The following is a 15390-nucleotide window of genomic DNA, read 5'->3' on the forward strand; positions in this document are numbered from 1 at the left end:
CTACCAAATCTCAGAAGATGGCAAAAAAACAGAGCAGTATGCTTTCATTATTGACATTTAAATCATCATTCTGAAATTATCCATGATGTCAGTAGGGCCCAGTTTGCCACCAGTCTCACGGAAAGTACAGATTGGTCTCCCAACATCTGTTTCTCTGTAATTAGCTACTTTACATTTGACAGGTTTTAGATCTGACTGGGTCACTTTTGCTGCCATCATGTGGGTGTACTGTGATCAGAATTGTGAATTGTATGTGTCAATTATATGTGACTGGTGAAAGGCCAGACCAGCTTTCCATCTTACCTTTGGCATCTGAACTTAGATTTGGCATCCCAGTTTATACTTTTGCAGGCCCTCTTCACTGCCATTCAGATCACTGAACCTGCCTCCCAAAACTGGAAGCCCTAGCCTTATAGTAAAATGATGGTTTTATTGAACCATTATTGTACATAATAGTGGGGTCTGTTTTGCTTCATACCCGAGCATGAAAAGTTATCTAAAGTATTATAGCCTTAAAATAGTACAATTCCATTCCCAAGCCCTCCTTTACTATTTTCTTTCTCAAGATAACTCTTTTTTTTGCTTTTGCTTTTCTATTCAAACTAAATAAACTATATGGTTAACTTTTAAAGTATATTTTAATAGCACATAATCAGAATGCAATAAGCTACTGACCCGTGGCACAAAGTTTACTTGAACAGAAAAGCTCCCTCCCACTGGTAATAGTAAAGGCAGCTAAATATTGTTACAACTGAAATTGAAAAATGAGTTATCTTATTTCTATCTGTGTTTCAGTTTAATCTAACCTAGTTGCTCCCTTTTTTTAAAAAAAAAATAGAATAATAATAACTTGTTCTCTCCTGGACGCTATAGTTATAATGCCTGATGTTATAATGCAAACAATGTAGAGCCTAAAATAACACAATAAAGCCATTTGATGTACTTAGAAAATTAAATAGAGTATTAACCTTACCTTACAGATATTTTATACACCCCCCCCCAGATAATATTAGGGAGAACAAAGAGAAAAAAAGAATACATCTTCTGGACTGTTTCTTTACCCACCTGTCTTTGCTTCTATGCAGAAAAATAGATATGTGTTAACACTCATTAGAAAGGTCATTTCTGTTGAGAATGGCATTTTTAGTACAAAATATATTGGATGTTTTATCTGCAGCCATATTTCCTAGATGTGTCTGTGATTTTCTGAGTTATTAAAAAATGTGGAAAGATACTGTGTCAGGAATGAAGCCATCCATTTTGCTTGATTAGATCTGAAAAGATTGCTAACCTCCATCATGTTTTGCATAGATGTTCCACTTTTATCTTTTATGCATAATGACTCACAGGTAATTGCATTCTCTACATCTAAACGTGGAAGATTTGATAGGGAAAAAAATAGATGGCCATAGGTGCCACTTAGAAAAAATGTTTGTAGAAATCAGAATATTGCTATTAAAAATGGGAGTTTTAAAAAGTTTACAACTATCAAAGATAGCTAACAATCTGATACAGTAGCATACATTATCCACAGTGATCACTTGTAAGGTAGAGAGCTCCTTTTAAGATAACTATTCATAATGGGTTTTTTTAATTAAAAAAAACCTAGACATTTTCCAAATATCTGAAGTGAACAAAGAAATGGATGGAATTTGTGGTTACTTGTTCATTCATTTCCAAATTTCAGATTTGTTTCTCAATAGACAGAAATGCTTCTGAGAACATGCACATACTCAGAAAACACAAATGAGAAAGTTGGTATGCAGAGTAGAAAGTATTTGTTTATTTATCACCAGCAAGTACTCCCCCTACTGTGAAAAAATCACTATATGCATGAAATACCTGTCTATCAGTGGCAAGGAATCAGTTCACATTCCTTAAACATCAAGTTCTCTTCATCCCCGATATGAAGAATTCTGAGTTACCTGGTATTTTCTTCAAAAATGAACTGGACTGAAATTTCTCTTTATTTGCATAGGCCAATAATAATAAGCAGCAATATTTCCAGTATGGAGAGGAGGAGGAGGAGGAGGAGGAGGAGGAGGAGGAGAGTGTGTGTGTGAGATAGAGAGAGCTGCCAACCCTAAATCAGCACCAGTATGACTGAATGCTCAGGGATTCTCAGACACAGACTTTTAAATAATGTTAACAATGTTGAGACTGAATGAATTATTATAGTAGTTTCACTTGTCGCATGCTTTCTTTTATATTTATTTCTTTGTTTTAAACTCCCTTTTTTTTAAAAAAAAAGTCTGTTTTTTAAGAGCAGTGCATTGGGCTTACTGGTTTGAGTGTAAAGCTTATCCAGGCACTTTAGGGCAGTACAGACTGGCACTTTGTACCGGCCTGACTGCGGACTAGGGCTGAACTGGAGCAGAACATTTACATGCTCCGAGCCCTAGTTCTGCCGCACGTGTGCCATTATGGTGTGTGACTGTCCACACGGGGTGCACCATTATGATCCACGGGTGGCACAGCACCCAAATGTTGCTGGCCAGAAGGGATGTCATCATGGCATGTGAGTGCCTCTATGATGTCCCTTCCAAGAAGCTGCTTACAGCAACTTCTTTTTGCTCCTGAGAGGGAGCGGATCATTGTCGCAGCATGTGGTTGCTGCAAATGTATGATTGCCGCAGCATATGGTTGCTGCAGCAATGATCCGAAGCTAAAAGGGGCGGCATTTAGCCGCCTGTCTGTCAAGCCCCTAAGTCTCTGCAAGACCTTTCAAGATGAAGATTGTCGTTGTTGCTATTATTGTTCTAAATGGAAAATTAAATAGTCCTAGTGAGAATGAGGTAGAAGGGAAGAAATCAGGGCAAGGACAAACTGATTTTGCAGCAAAAACAACTATTTGTTTTTTTAAAATAGCAAAAGTAACCAACAGAACAGTCTATACTCATTGCAGCATTCATTGAAAGCTGTTTCTCTAAATAAAAGAGGGAAATACAATAGCATCCAAAGTTCATGACTGCTGCAAAACCATATTGTTGTGCAATTGTACTTCTACAGTACTGAGCTGCTGACCACTCAATTTCTGTTCTCAGTTGGTTTCTGGGAAGATGGCTTTTTTAAAAAAAAAATAATCACAGGTAATGATTATTATAAAAAGTATAAGAGATTTGCAATCTAGTTTTTCACAGTATTAACTGAAAAGGGCTATATCCCTTTTCAGGTTGTCATATGGGAACAACTGACATTCAAAGACATAGTACCATAACATTCAACTCAACTCTGAAACTCACTACAAGGAAAAAACTCTTAAATCATGAATAGAGTCAAAGCTGTCAAGTTGCAGATTGTTGCTTGGTAAGGATCTGACCTTCACCAGGGAAGTTTTAACACAATTTAATGAAATGATTAACTTTCTGCTCACCCTTATTGTGATTAGTGAATTAATCACACTTCTTGTTTTCTTTGTCCAATGGATAACCACAATGCATGATCACAGTAGCAATGTTAATAAGTAAAATACAAGGTGAAATACCCCACCCCTTAAAAAGTAGACTAAGACACACTACACTCTTATAGTGCTGCTATTCTACTTTTACTGCTCTGCCGGCCTCCTTTTGCATTCTGAGGTTTGTAGTTCAGTGAGGCCTAAGAGCTTTCTAGGTGACAATTCTAAATGCCCCTTTCCTAAACTACAAATCCCAGAATGGAACAGGAGGCAGCAAGAGCAGTTAAAGTGGAATAGTAGCACTGTAAGAGTGCAGTGTGGTAATCTAGTAAAATAATTCATCTTCCGAATTGTTCATCAAAACTATAAGGCAGAACTGTGTTCAGTTCATTAGTAATCAATGTACCTTCAAGTATGAAAGGCATTCCTTATTGACTTGTAATAGTTCCATCCATAAATGAAAAAGGGAGAATCAAGACACATACTTCTTCAACTAGGATATAAACAATGGAATTCAATAGATAGTAGTGTGGTGATTCATACCAACTTGACAAGCTTTAAAGGGCACTGCAGAAATTCATGGAAGATAAGGTGACTAATGACTATTAGTCATGATGTTTCTTGCAGCATCAGAGGCAATGTGCCTCTGTACATTGATTGCTGGGGAATCTGAGAAGGGGTTGTTGCACTGATATCCTACTAACAGGCTTCCTATAGGCAAGTGATTGGCTACAGAAGGAACACAATTCTGATCAAAGCAGGCCTTGTTCTGAATCCAGCCTGATGCTTGTTTCCTTAACATTAAAATATGATAACATTATTCACCTATGAGAAGCAAAAAAGTTTTTCTAAGCCATCCTAAAGTGAGGAGAAGGAAAGTAGCCTAAGAACACTTGAGTTCATTGATCTCAGTAAAGGTAAGCTATAAATGCAAGCAATAAATCAACAAAATGATAAACTCTTTTTCAAAAGTGTGAGATTGATGCTTTGACCATATGATGTGAAAGTGGATACTCCTCAGTAAGAGGCTATGATCTGCTGCAGTTCTATCCGGATAACAAGGCAAAGACAACTAGATTGAACTTTCCAAATAATAATGATGGGTAAGATACCATCAGCTTAATTATTTAGTAGTTACAAGGTTTCTTAATAGAGATTTTAAAAAACTCACAATGTTTTCAATTGGCCCTCAATATTTATTTATTTATTTATTTATTTATTTTTGAAGTCGTGAATGTGAATCTGAAATCCAAAACACACTGCAGAAATAATCCAGTTTGAGACCACTTTTATTGCCATGGCTCAATGCAGGGGAATTCTGTGAATTGTAGTTTTGTGAGGCATTCAGCCTTCTCTGCAGATGATCACATGGTTTTATCCCATCATTTTTCTGATGGGATAAATGCGTGTTACTGCATTCACCCATCTGCAACCTGTCTGCAGCTCATCTGCAACTCAGGCTTATCCTATGGCTTTTCAAGCATGGGAAAATCCTGTGCTTGAAAAACCACAGGATAAGCCGGGGTTGCATATGAGCTGTATACAGGCTGTAAACGGGAGAATGTGGTAAGACCCATCTTTAAAGTTAAACATGCATTGATCCCATCTGGAAAATGAAGGGATGACAATCATCTTAGTCAGAGAGTTCTGGTGCCACAATAATCTGCAGTTCTCAGGCTTCCCTAGCACTGAGTCAGGGCACTTAAAGTGGTCTCAAACATAAAAACATAAAAACAAGTTTGCTTCCTTATCTACATAGCATTACTTGAGATATTTAAAGATGACTATCATACCCCCTCTTAATCCAAGCTAAACAGAGTGAATTCTCTTAGCTGTTGGTCATGGGGTTTGATTTTCTAACCTATTACCATAATAACAGAAAAAGCTAAAATTGGATTTTTGGCATTTTGAAGGAAATTTGCTAGTGGGTATTTAATAACCAAAGTTTCCTTTTAGATTTGTCAAAGGTTGTTTTGCATATCTCAACCCTTGATTCATCTCTCAGATCATACATCTCAAAAGCAGCTTCCAGAAAATAGTGATAACAAAAGAAAAAAAATGATAAAATGCAAAACTTCTGAGAAGTTGTCACTTAGTACAGATTAACATGTTCGACACACTGATTATCACAATGAGAGTTGAACTTCAGAAGACTGCTGAATTAATATGTTTCAATGAGATGTGGCACACTGAGTCAGCAGGAATCTCATAACCATTGTAATTAATTAGAAGTGACTCTCGAGGTCCTGGCACACTGTGCTGTTAGTCCCCTGAGGAGTAAGAAAGGGAAAGGAAAAGAAATGCAGATGACCCTTTTGGTGACCTTACATTATCGAGAGTTATGTTGACACAGAAGACGTTGCAAAATGTATTTGCCTTTCTGTACTTGCTGTGTGGTAACAATGAATATTATTAAGCAACAGTGATATTCATATGTGTGATATAGCTAGGCAATGAAACTAAACTGTCTTGAAAAATGCCAAGTTCTAGTCTGCATATAGCTATGTTAGCATTTGTCAAATGCAAAACTGCCAGGATAGATTTTCATTAGATGCCACCAAAAGCTTATTGATTGTGCGTTCTTTTAAAATACTTGACTGATTGTCATTAAATATTATTTTATGTCATTTGTGGTATCTATATACCCCTTGACAGAGTAAAACCTCTGATCTAAAATCAACCCAGTTAAAGTGGAGATGTTTGAGTCTAGAGGATGGATGGGAATTTTCCTCAATAATTGACAAGAAATTGCCAAAATTCACAAAATCTTTCATAATTTGGGTGGAAGCAGCTGGAGATTCTTTGAAAAAATATTCAAAAGTGGGAGAAAGTGAAACTGGCAAACCTGTCCACTGAGGCCCAGGGCTTTCAGTGCTAAGTCCTTCGAAGACTGGCTTCAAATCTTAGGGATTCATCCAGGCCTGTACAGAATTAGGAGTACTTTCTACATTTTTGTCTGAGAGGCTCCTGATTTTTAACATCTACGTGACCAGTAGGTATGACCTGCTTCCCTCCATACTGCATACTGTATCTATTGAAACCGGCCAGTTAAAATTGAGATACTATTTTCAGTTTGTTTTTGAAGAATTAACTACCATTAACAAATATCTGAAAGGTAGCCATCGAAACCTATTGGTTGGCATTGGGAAAATCACTCTCTTTCAGCCTCAGAAAGTGGTGAAGTCAAACCCATTTTGAATAAAACATGACAAGATTGGATTTGCTCTTGCTGCTTTCTGAGTCTGAAAGAGTGTGACTTGCCCTAGGCCACCAAGTGACCGTAGGATCTCCATAATGTGGAAATGATTTAAAGGTACACAATAACAACATAAAAGAATTGAAGGCTTTTAAAAAATCAAATGGGAATCACCCTGAAACTGACAGAATTTTCTATCTAAAATTTACTCACAAAACCTCCAAGGTAGCTATTGAAAATAATTATATTTTTTCTTTAACTTGATGGCTTATTATAATTTGAGAACACTTTTATAACTGATCAGCATTTTAAAAATAGATTGATTTAAATTTGAAGTGGTTTATTAAAGAATAAGCTACTGAATACAGTGGAACTTGCTGAGTACATTGGAACTGAGTAAACATAGACAAGATTATGCTATCCAGCTATCAGCATATATGTACTTACTTGAAAGCAAATCCCAATGTACTCATTATTTTTATTTGGGCAAACATGTATAGATTTGCACTATAAATCTTGCAGCCGTCATACAGGGGATAACTGACAATCTGCTTGACAACATAGTTTTGTTTTTTTGGGGAAAAACCTCTGAAATGGAAGGTTGCAGTAAGTATTCATATATGGTTGTGTGTATTTTTGAGTGTGTTTGTTTTCACATGTCAATTTAGACCGTGGACAAATATAGAACTAGATGGTAGATAAAACAACCATAATACAAGTAGGGATTGCAACAAAACACATAAAGAATAATGACTGACATGAAAACTGCTATTTCAATATGGTTCATTGAGATTTGGCTTGGGGATTCTCCATTGTGGAAAACAGTCCATTTATCCTCCCAGCTATGCCTATCTATCTGTCTATCTATGTTAGAGCGAAGGTAAAGAAACAAAATTGCTTAAATGTTTTCTTTTGAGAGCACACAGAGAAGTGCTTCATTCCCGTTATCCACCATGGAGATACAGAGCAAGTGGTCTGAGAATTCAAATTATTACAGCAGGTAGTGTTTATATTAAAACACCATGGACCACTTATTCACAACAATATCTAAACAGTAGAAGAATCAAACGTTTTTGTTTTGTTTTGTTTTTTGTTGCTTTTTGTTCAATGTTTGGAAAAGAAGAAAAAGTCACCTGCCATATCATAATGCGTAAAATCCTTTATTGGACAGAATCTGAAATATGCAGCTCACATCTCATATTTGTGGCCTTTGGATTATGGAGAGAAACATTCTTAAATGTACAAAGCTTTGTTAAATACCTGAAACATCCCCAGTGGTTTCTAAGCTAAACTGATGAGATAAAAGGCAGCCTTCAGTTTAGATTAAAAAAAATAGGGGTTTGCAGGTAGGAAGGGAAGAGAAATTGTATTTTTTACTTCTGAAGATATGCCACTCATAATAATGAAGTGCTAAATTAAGGAGGAATAATATGGCACACATTGCACTGCAATTTCATGAGATGTGGCACACTGAGCAATCATTTCAGAATAGGAATGCAAGCTTAGGGCCTGAATAGACAGGCCAAAATAAAGTTGCTTCAAGTCACTTTGGAAGTATGCTGTTTAAATGACACACACATCTTAAGAGGTCCGAAGCTGAGCCAAAGCTGCACTCAATCCTTCGGACTGAAGCGTGGCTTTGGCACTGTTTCTGGCATCTTAGGACACACGCATCATTTAAATAGCATACCTCCAAAGTGACCCAAAGCAGCTTTATTTTGGCCTGTCTGTTTGGGCCCTTAGTAACTGGGACTAGCTGATTTGAACAAGTTATATCTTGACTTGTTCAACGATTTTATCTCCCACACCCAACTTAAAACACCACTTTTAAAGTCCAGAATGGCTTGGACCAGTGAAAGACTTGTGTTCTCCCATATGCACTTGTTTATAAAGAAATTTAGATTCCCTCTTTTGAGTGTCCTTACCAAATGATAGGGACCAAATGATGTGAGATGTGGTAGGTAGCCACTAGGGAGTGGCATCCTGTTTATGGCACAACTTCCCCAAAGAAGCTTGACTGATTTCATCATTTTCAGTGTCAGATAAACCAGGCCTTTTAAATGATGAATGTTTTATGGGATGGATCTGCAATTTTGTTTAATGTATTCTCCTCCCAGATGTCAGCTTTTGCACACTAATATGTGCCTTTAGCACTACCTGTAGAAAACTCCTTCTCCTATTTATCTATCTGGATGCATTTTATTATTCTGGTTCTGTTCCTATCAGTCCTGGAAGGGAGGGCAGGGAATATGCTGTTTAACTCCATGGCTTTTATGTTGTGGGATTCCCACAGTCTTGCCTCTTGGTTCCCCATGCTATTTAACATCTACATCAATGGTTCCCAAACTATGGGTCTTGACCCTGGAGGAAGGCATGAGAGTTGTTCAAGGGGGGAGTTGTTCAAGGGACTTGCAGCCTCTGATTCTCCTCCTCCTCCTCCTCCTCCTCTTCTTCTTCTGCTTCCCAAATTTGGTGGTCCTGATGCCCCCCTTCTTCTCCCCTTAACTTCATTTTTTTTCCTGCAGGTAGACAGAATGATGGACACTGGAGCAACCATATTTGTCTAGAGGAGGAGGAGGAGAGCAGTTAAAATTGTTCTAATTTCAATGATGCTATTTCCTTATAACATATTAAAATAGGAATATAATTAATGTGCAAATGAAAATATGCACACTGAACAAACAAAATATTTTTATTCATAGATTTATATTGGGTGTGTGTGCAATGTCTGCATGTATCTAAAGGAAGTCATGAGGGAAAAAAGTTTGAGAATCACTGATCTACATACAACTGAAGTGATTTATAATTTTGTACTGAGCTGCCAGTAAGCAGATTTTTTTCGCATCGGTGAATATATACATTTCCTCTATCTAGCTCAGAAACCTGAGTTCTTTGCATATACTCTGCCTAGCTCAACCAAAAGGAGTCATTAATTTTAAAGATAAAGGATAGAGTAGGGTTGTAGTTTTGCAGCAAGACATTGCTGTTTAAAAAATTCTATTGAACATCAATTCAATACAAAGAATGATTATAAGAGAGGAAGTTTCTTAAAAAAACAAAAACCCTCCTTGAAGTATGTTGTGAGCTTTTTTATTTCAAGACTCCTGCATCATTAACAATTATATGTCTGTTAATGATTCATTCAGCAAGTGAAATCTTCCTTTTCATGTCCTCCCAGTATCAAGAAAATTTTCCTTATCATGCAGATGTGATGGGCACATAAGCTGACTAACAGCATGATTTAGTAGGCTGAATAAAAAGGGGAAAAAAAATAACAACCTTCAGTTAAACTAGGCTGAAAACATTCAGGTATCTAGAGTTTCACTCTGACTCTTTGAATTGGGCTTGGAAGTGAGAAAGATAGTATGAACAAGAAAGCATGGATATAACATAATTATACTCTCCAGCCCCACCTAATAAATTTACTACCCCTTTCTAAGCCAGGAAACATTTCTGAACCATTTTGAAGCAACTCTATATACAACATATTAAAATAATCCAACTAAATAATTAAAAGGAGAATCTGTGGACATACAGTATCAAGTCAAACTGACAGACATCATCATGAATCACAAAGGCCCCATGTGCCCCATGTAAATGCTAGATCCAAGAGCACCACCAAACTGAGACGTGAATGCTTCAGTGGAGAGTGAAACCATCTGTACATTGGAGAAAGAGTTGAAGATAATTCGACTGGGCAGATGAATCACCTATCCACTAATATTGTGGGCCTATGTTGTTGGGCAGAAACTCCCAGAAGCCTTACAATATTGAAGAGTGCTGGGAGTTAGAATCCAACTTTTGTCAGAACATATGATTCCCACCTTGGCACCAATAGTATCTTTTCTCTGGATCAATTTTCAGTATTTTGGCCATCATCTAGTTTTCTACTACTGTATGTCCAATGACTAATTGTAAACACTCACTCTGTCATCTAAATACAATGAAAATGTGAAGCAAATTTGAGCCCCATCTACCTACTGGGTGTACTTCAGTCCACAACTATGAATTATCTGTTCCAGTGATTCATGAAGAAGTAGGGAATAAAACAATATCTACACTATTTGTGAACTAGGGCAAAGATCTACAGATCTCTTATCAATACAGAAAATTAAGGGAGAATTAACTACATGACAAAATATTCTACAGATGAGACAAATCTCACAAATACTAAACATTCCTTCCAAATTTGATATTAATAAAGTCAAATAAAGGTACATCTTATAAACACTTAAAATAAACAAATAATTATCTCCATATTAATATTTATCCTCTTCTTACCCTTTAGCCTCAGTGGGACTAGTCCTACTGTTGTAAGTGGGATAGGATATTGCACCCAAACAAGCCAATTTGATTTAATGTCTTTTGAAATCTTGCAATATTTTTGTCTTCACTTATGTCTGTCACCTCAGGAATACTTCCATGTTTCTGTCACCTTTTATGTAAAACAAAGCACAGCTTCATTTCACAATAGTGGATTATATTACATGTGTTTGCAGATAATTTTTCATGTCATTATGATGTGTAGACTTGTAAATGATTCATCCGAATGTATAAAAAAGAAATTCTAATTGGAATGTAGCTGCAAACATTCCCTGTGTTATAAAATGGCAGCGAAAGAAGTCACTGTAACATTTATTATGAATTAGGAGGGTATCCTTCAGAAGAGAGCTGGGTTTTCATTAATGTTGGATTGACATTTGCAAAATTGATTTGTGTTGACATTTAGAGTACTTCTGTTGCAGTCTGGGCCCATGTTTGACATTAAGCAAACTAAATTACATTGGTTATGCTTAACAGCCTTCCATAGAACACTGTTTTTTTTACAAAACAGAGGGCATTGCTTTTGTGGAGCATTACAAGATGATTCAAGTGTACACATCAGGTATACTGATGGGTACTGAGATCCCACAGCAAAAAAATGGCCCATTGCAGACAGTGATAATGTGTCTCTAGGGGTGTTGTGTGTGTTAAGCAACTACAAAGAGCAAAGGATATTTATAGTTTGTTTCTCAGAACACAACCAAATGGGTGAAAAAAACAAATCAGGAATAAGGATTGGAAAATCCTATACCTGCACAGCATACTGTCTAACCCAGTGGTTCTCAACCTTCCTAATGGCACAACCCTTTATTATAGTTCCTCATGTTGTGGTGACCCCCAGCCATAAAATTATTTTCATTGCTGTATACAAATATGTGTTTTCCAATGGTCTTAGGTGACCCCCATGAAAGGGTCGTTCGACACTCAAAGGAGTCACGACCGACAGGTTGAGAACCACTGGTCTAACCCCTCTATTGGTGGTTCCTAAACTTGGATCTCTGGATATTGCTGGATAGTACTCAGAAAGCTTGACCATTGGCCAGGTGGACTGAGACTTCTGGGAGCTAAGATCTAGCAGTATCTGGGGACTCAAGTTTGGGAAGCACTGCCCTATAAACATTTTGTACGGTATAAGTTTCAGTTTCAATCCAAACCTAGGATTGCCATAAATCAGAGCAAACCTGAAGGAGCATAACAACAACAAATGCTTAGTCTTAGAAACATTTTAGAACTAAATGTCTGTCCATTACAGAGTGGTAGATGCAAATCCCAGATTTTTCTTTTCACTGGAATAGACACATAGATGTCTGAATCCTAATAGTGGTTCCAACTAGAGTAGAAATTAAATACATTATCAAAAACAAAACAAAACAAAACAAAAAAAACAACGGTGTATGCTATGCGAAAATACATATAGAATTCAGGCCATGTTTATGAAACTCAGATTATTGTACAATAGAAGCTACTATTACACAATTGGCAGTTGATAAGAATGGAAAAAGATAAAGAAATCAATATTGCCCAATGTGTGATTCACAGAACAACATTTTTGTCTGGGAGTCCATATTTTTATGAGTCCATTTTTTCCCAAAAAAAGGAAGAAAAAAGAAAAAGAAGAAAAAAAGAAAAAAAATCTGTTTGGAAAATGATGTGTACATTTGCAAAATGTATAGGCAAAAGAGTACATCTTTAAATGCATACAAACATGCTTTATTTAATTAAAAAGTTTGCAAACTATATACCTTTGAAAAAATGTGTACCAAAATAAAAATATTCTGGTAAAAATGCAGAAATACATAGAATCATAGAGTTGCAAGAGACTGCAAGTGCAATCCAAGCCAACTACCTGCCATGCAGGAAATCCAAATCAAAGCATCCCCGACAGATGGCCATCCAGCCTCTGCTTAAATACCTCCAAGGAAGGAGAGTCCACTACACTCTACCTCCAACTTTTACATCTAAAGGGAAGGGGAGGTTCTCACTCTAATGCAGTTTATCATTGGAATGAGATTGGCTGGAATTTGTCAGTGAAACAATGAGAACCATCAAAAGATCAGACTTGACAGATCCATCCATCCCTAGTTGAAATAATTGCTCAAAAAGAGACTGGTCAAAGAACAAAACATCTGTAGGCTCAAGTCTTACTCCAAGCAGAGCAGGAGAAAGAGTAAGGATCCCTGACCTTTCAGGAACACTAGGAGATGTGCATATCCAGGTAAACAAGACAATCAAATCCCAATTGTTTCTTCCTTCGCCCAAGTCATCTGCATTTTTTCTGACAACTTGAGACAAAGTATATCCTTGTACCAGTAAACCAATTTCTCTGCCTATCCCCTGTCCAGTTATCAGCCAAGCTTTCTTATCCGCCCATCCTGGGAATATCCTGATCCAATCACTGTTTTTGTCATGCTAAAGTTAAAGCCCTCAACCAGTCTGGAATTCCATTATTGATTCCTGGGAAAGGATAACCAGTCTTTGCTACTTGACATGATAGCCCATCACTTGGGGTATATTTTAGGTATAAATATTGGTTCCAGGAACCTAGCTTCTGTGCACACAGCTGACATACACCTCCACACTCTGTGTCACCCTCAGACTCCCGATCTGTCACAACAGCTTTCTGTGGTCTGCTCATAGGAGAGATAATTGTCACCTTACTGCAAACCCCTAAAACGTTGCTGTCACTTTTCTCTATTTCTATTGTGGTTGGTTGTCTGATTTTCTATTGTGTGTGTTTGTGATTGCACTCTACACATTGCACTCTACCCATTTTCTAAATAAAACTCTCTTAATTCACCCCAAACTAGAGTTCTCCTCAGTTAGTACTGGTACAAACAGGTGTAAATGGTCCAAAGGTTACCCAAGCCTCTTGCAAAAATCAGTTTCCCCAACGTTTCTTTCTTTGGGTAACAAGGCAAAATATAGAAAACCTTAAAATTCATAGTGTTTACATGAACAACACTTCTCTGAGCTGCCTTGGCCCCCACTTTGTGAGAAAGGTGGCATATAATTGGTTTAAAAAAAAGATAAAATAAAACAAATCACGGCCTCTTTTAGCAGCATTTATAGCCAAGCTAGGTTCCTAGTTCAGAGACCACTTAACTTAACAAGATTTTCCAGTGAGACAAAGTTGATGCCTGGATATAGTGGGCTTCTCAATGGCTTTCAGCAGTATTCCTCCTTACATTCTGATGAAATATTGACAAGCTATTTCATTATTATTGATGCTGGAGGAAAAAAAAGGGGGGGGGGGGAAGGAGTAAGACCAGGCCTATGCATGTTTACTCAGAAAGAAATCCTACTATGCTGGAGCTGTATAAGTTTCTTGTGAGCTAATCAGTCTTTGTTTTACAAAGGGCTGGGTTGAATGAGCGCAACAGCTGACATGCTTCAATTTGCATTTTAATGCTGTTTTGCAAATTGATATGTCAATGCAAGGACACCTTAATGTATCTGTTTAGAAAAAGTGAGCCAGAATTTAATTCTGACACATTAGTTTAAAAGATGAACCAAGAGGATCATGACCAAAACTGTTTGGAACTGTACGTTTTACACATTAAACACATTTAATATGTTTTTTGTTGATTTATTTAATTATTTAAAAGTAACAGTTGCTAGGCAGAGGCAATCAAGCTCAAAATTACGACAGACAGAGAGGGGAATTTAACTCTTTCCCTTATCATAGTCCTAATCAAAATCCCTCCAACTGCTATTTGAATTTTCAGGAAAGATTCCATGAAAATATTGTTACAGGAAAGAGTTAAATGTTTCCTTCCTGTCTTCCATGGTCTTCAAACAAACAAGCTGTCACCTCTACAATGATAAAAATTAATTTGTCAGACTCACCACCCAATCATCCAGCCCCACTTTTCAAAATGTCTAATTTCAAGGAACACTTTTTACATAGTTAATGTTGGCAAAAAAAATTGGTGATGGTATGTGCAAGATTCCTTTCTAAATGTCTAATTTGTTCATCACTGACATAAACAAATTTGTAGATTTTACTAAACTCTTCAAGAATGTACTGGACCAGAAACTTTCCGCATCTGCAGAGGCCAAACACACAGGGCACTGATTCCTATCGTAGAGAATAATATGTTGAATTTGTTTGACATGTAGTTGTTGAAGATGGGTAACCTTTCAACACCCTTCTGGCGATGACACCAATTCTGCAGTAAGGGTGCCTTGACACTATAAACCGAGTTTGGAGAACCCAAATCTATCAGAGGCTCTGTAGAAACCACGGTGTTCCTTAGAGACTGTTTTAATTTTTCCAACTGGAGCAAAATAGTATCTTGCTCTTCTCTTGAGAGTAGACCAAATGCATCAATGAAACTGTCCTCAATCTGATGCAGACTGGGTTGATTCTCGGCTTCAGAATCCTTCCGTGTCAATACAAGGGGGATTACCACTTTTGCAGCTCTTGAGCTAGCAAATAAAGGCTTAATTCTTTCTTCATGAAAGACTCTGATAG

This window comes from Sceloporus undulatus, chromosome 4 (assembly GCF_019175285.1).
Source record: "Sceloporus undulatus isolate JIND9_A2432 ecotype Alabama chromosome 4, SceUnd_v1.1, whole genome shotgun sequence".
NCBI classification, from domain to species: Eukaryota; Metazoa; Chordata; class Lepidosauria; order Squamata; family Phrynosomatidae; genus Sceloporus; species Sceloporus undulatus.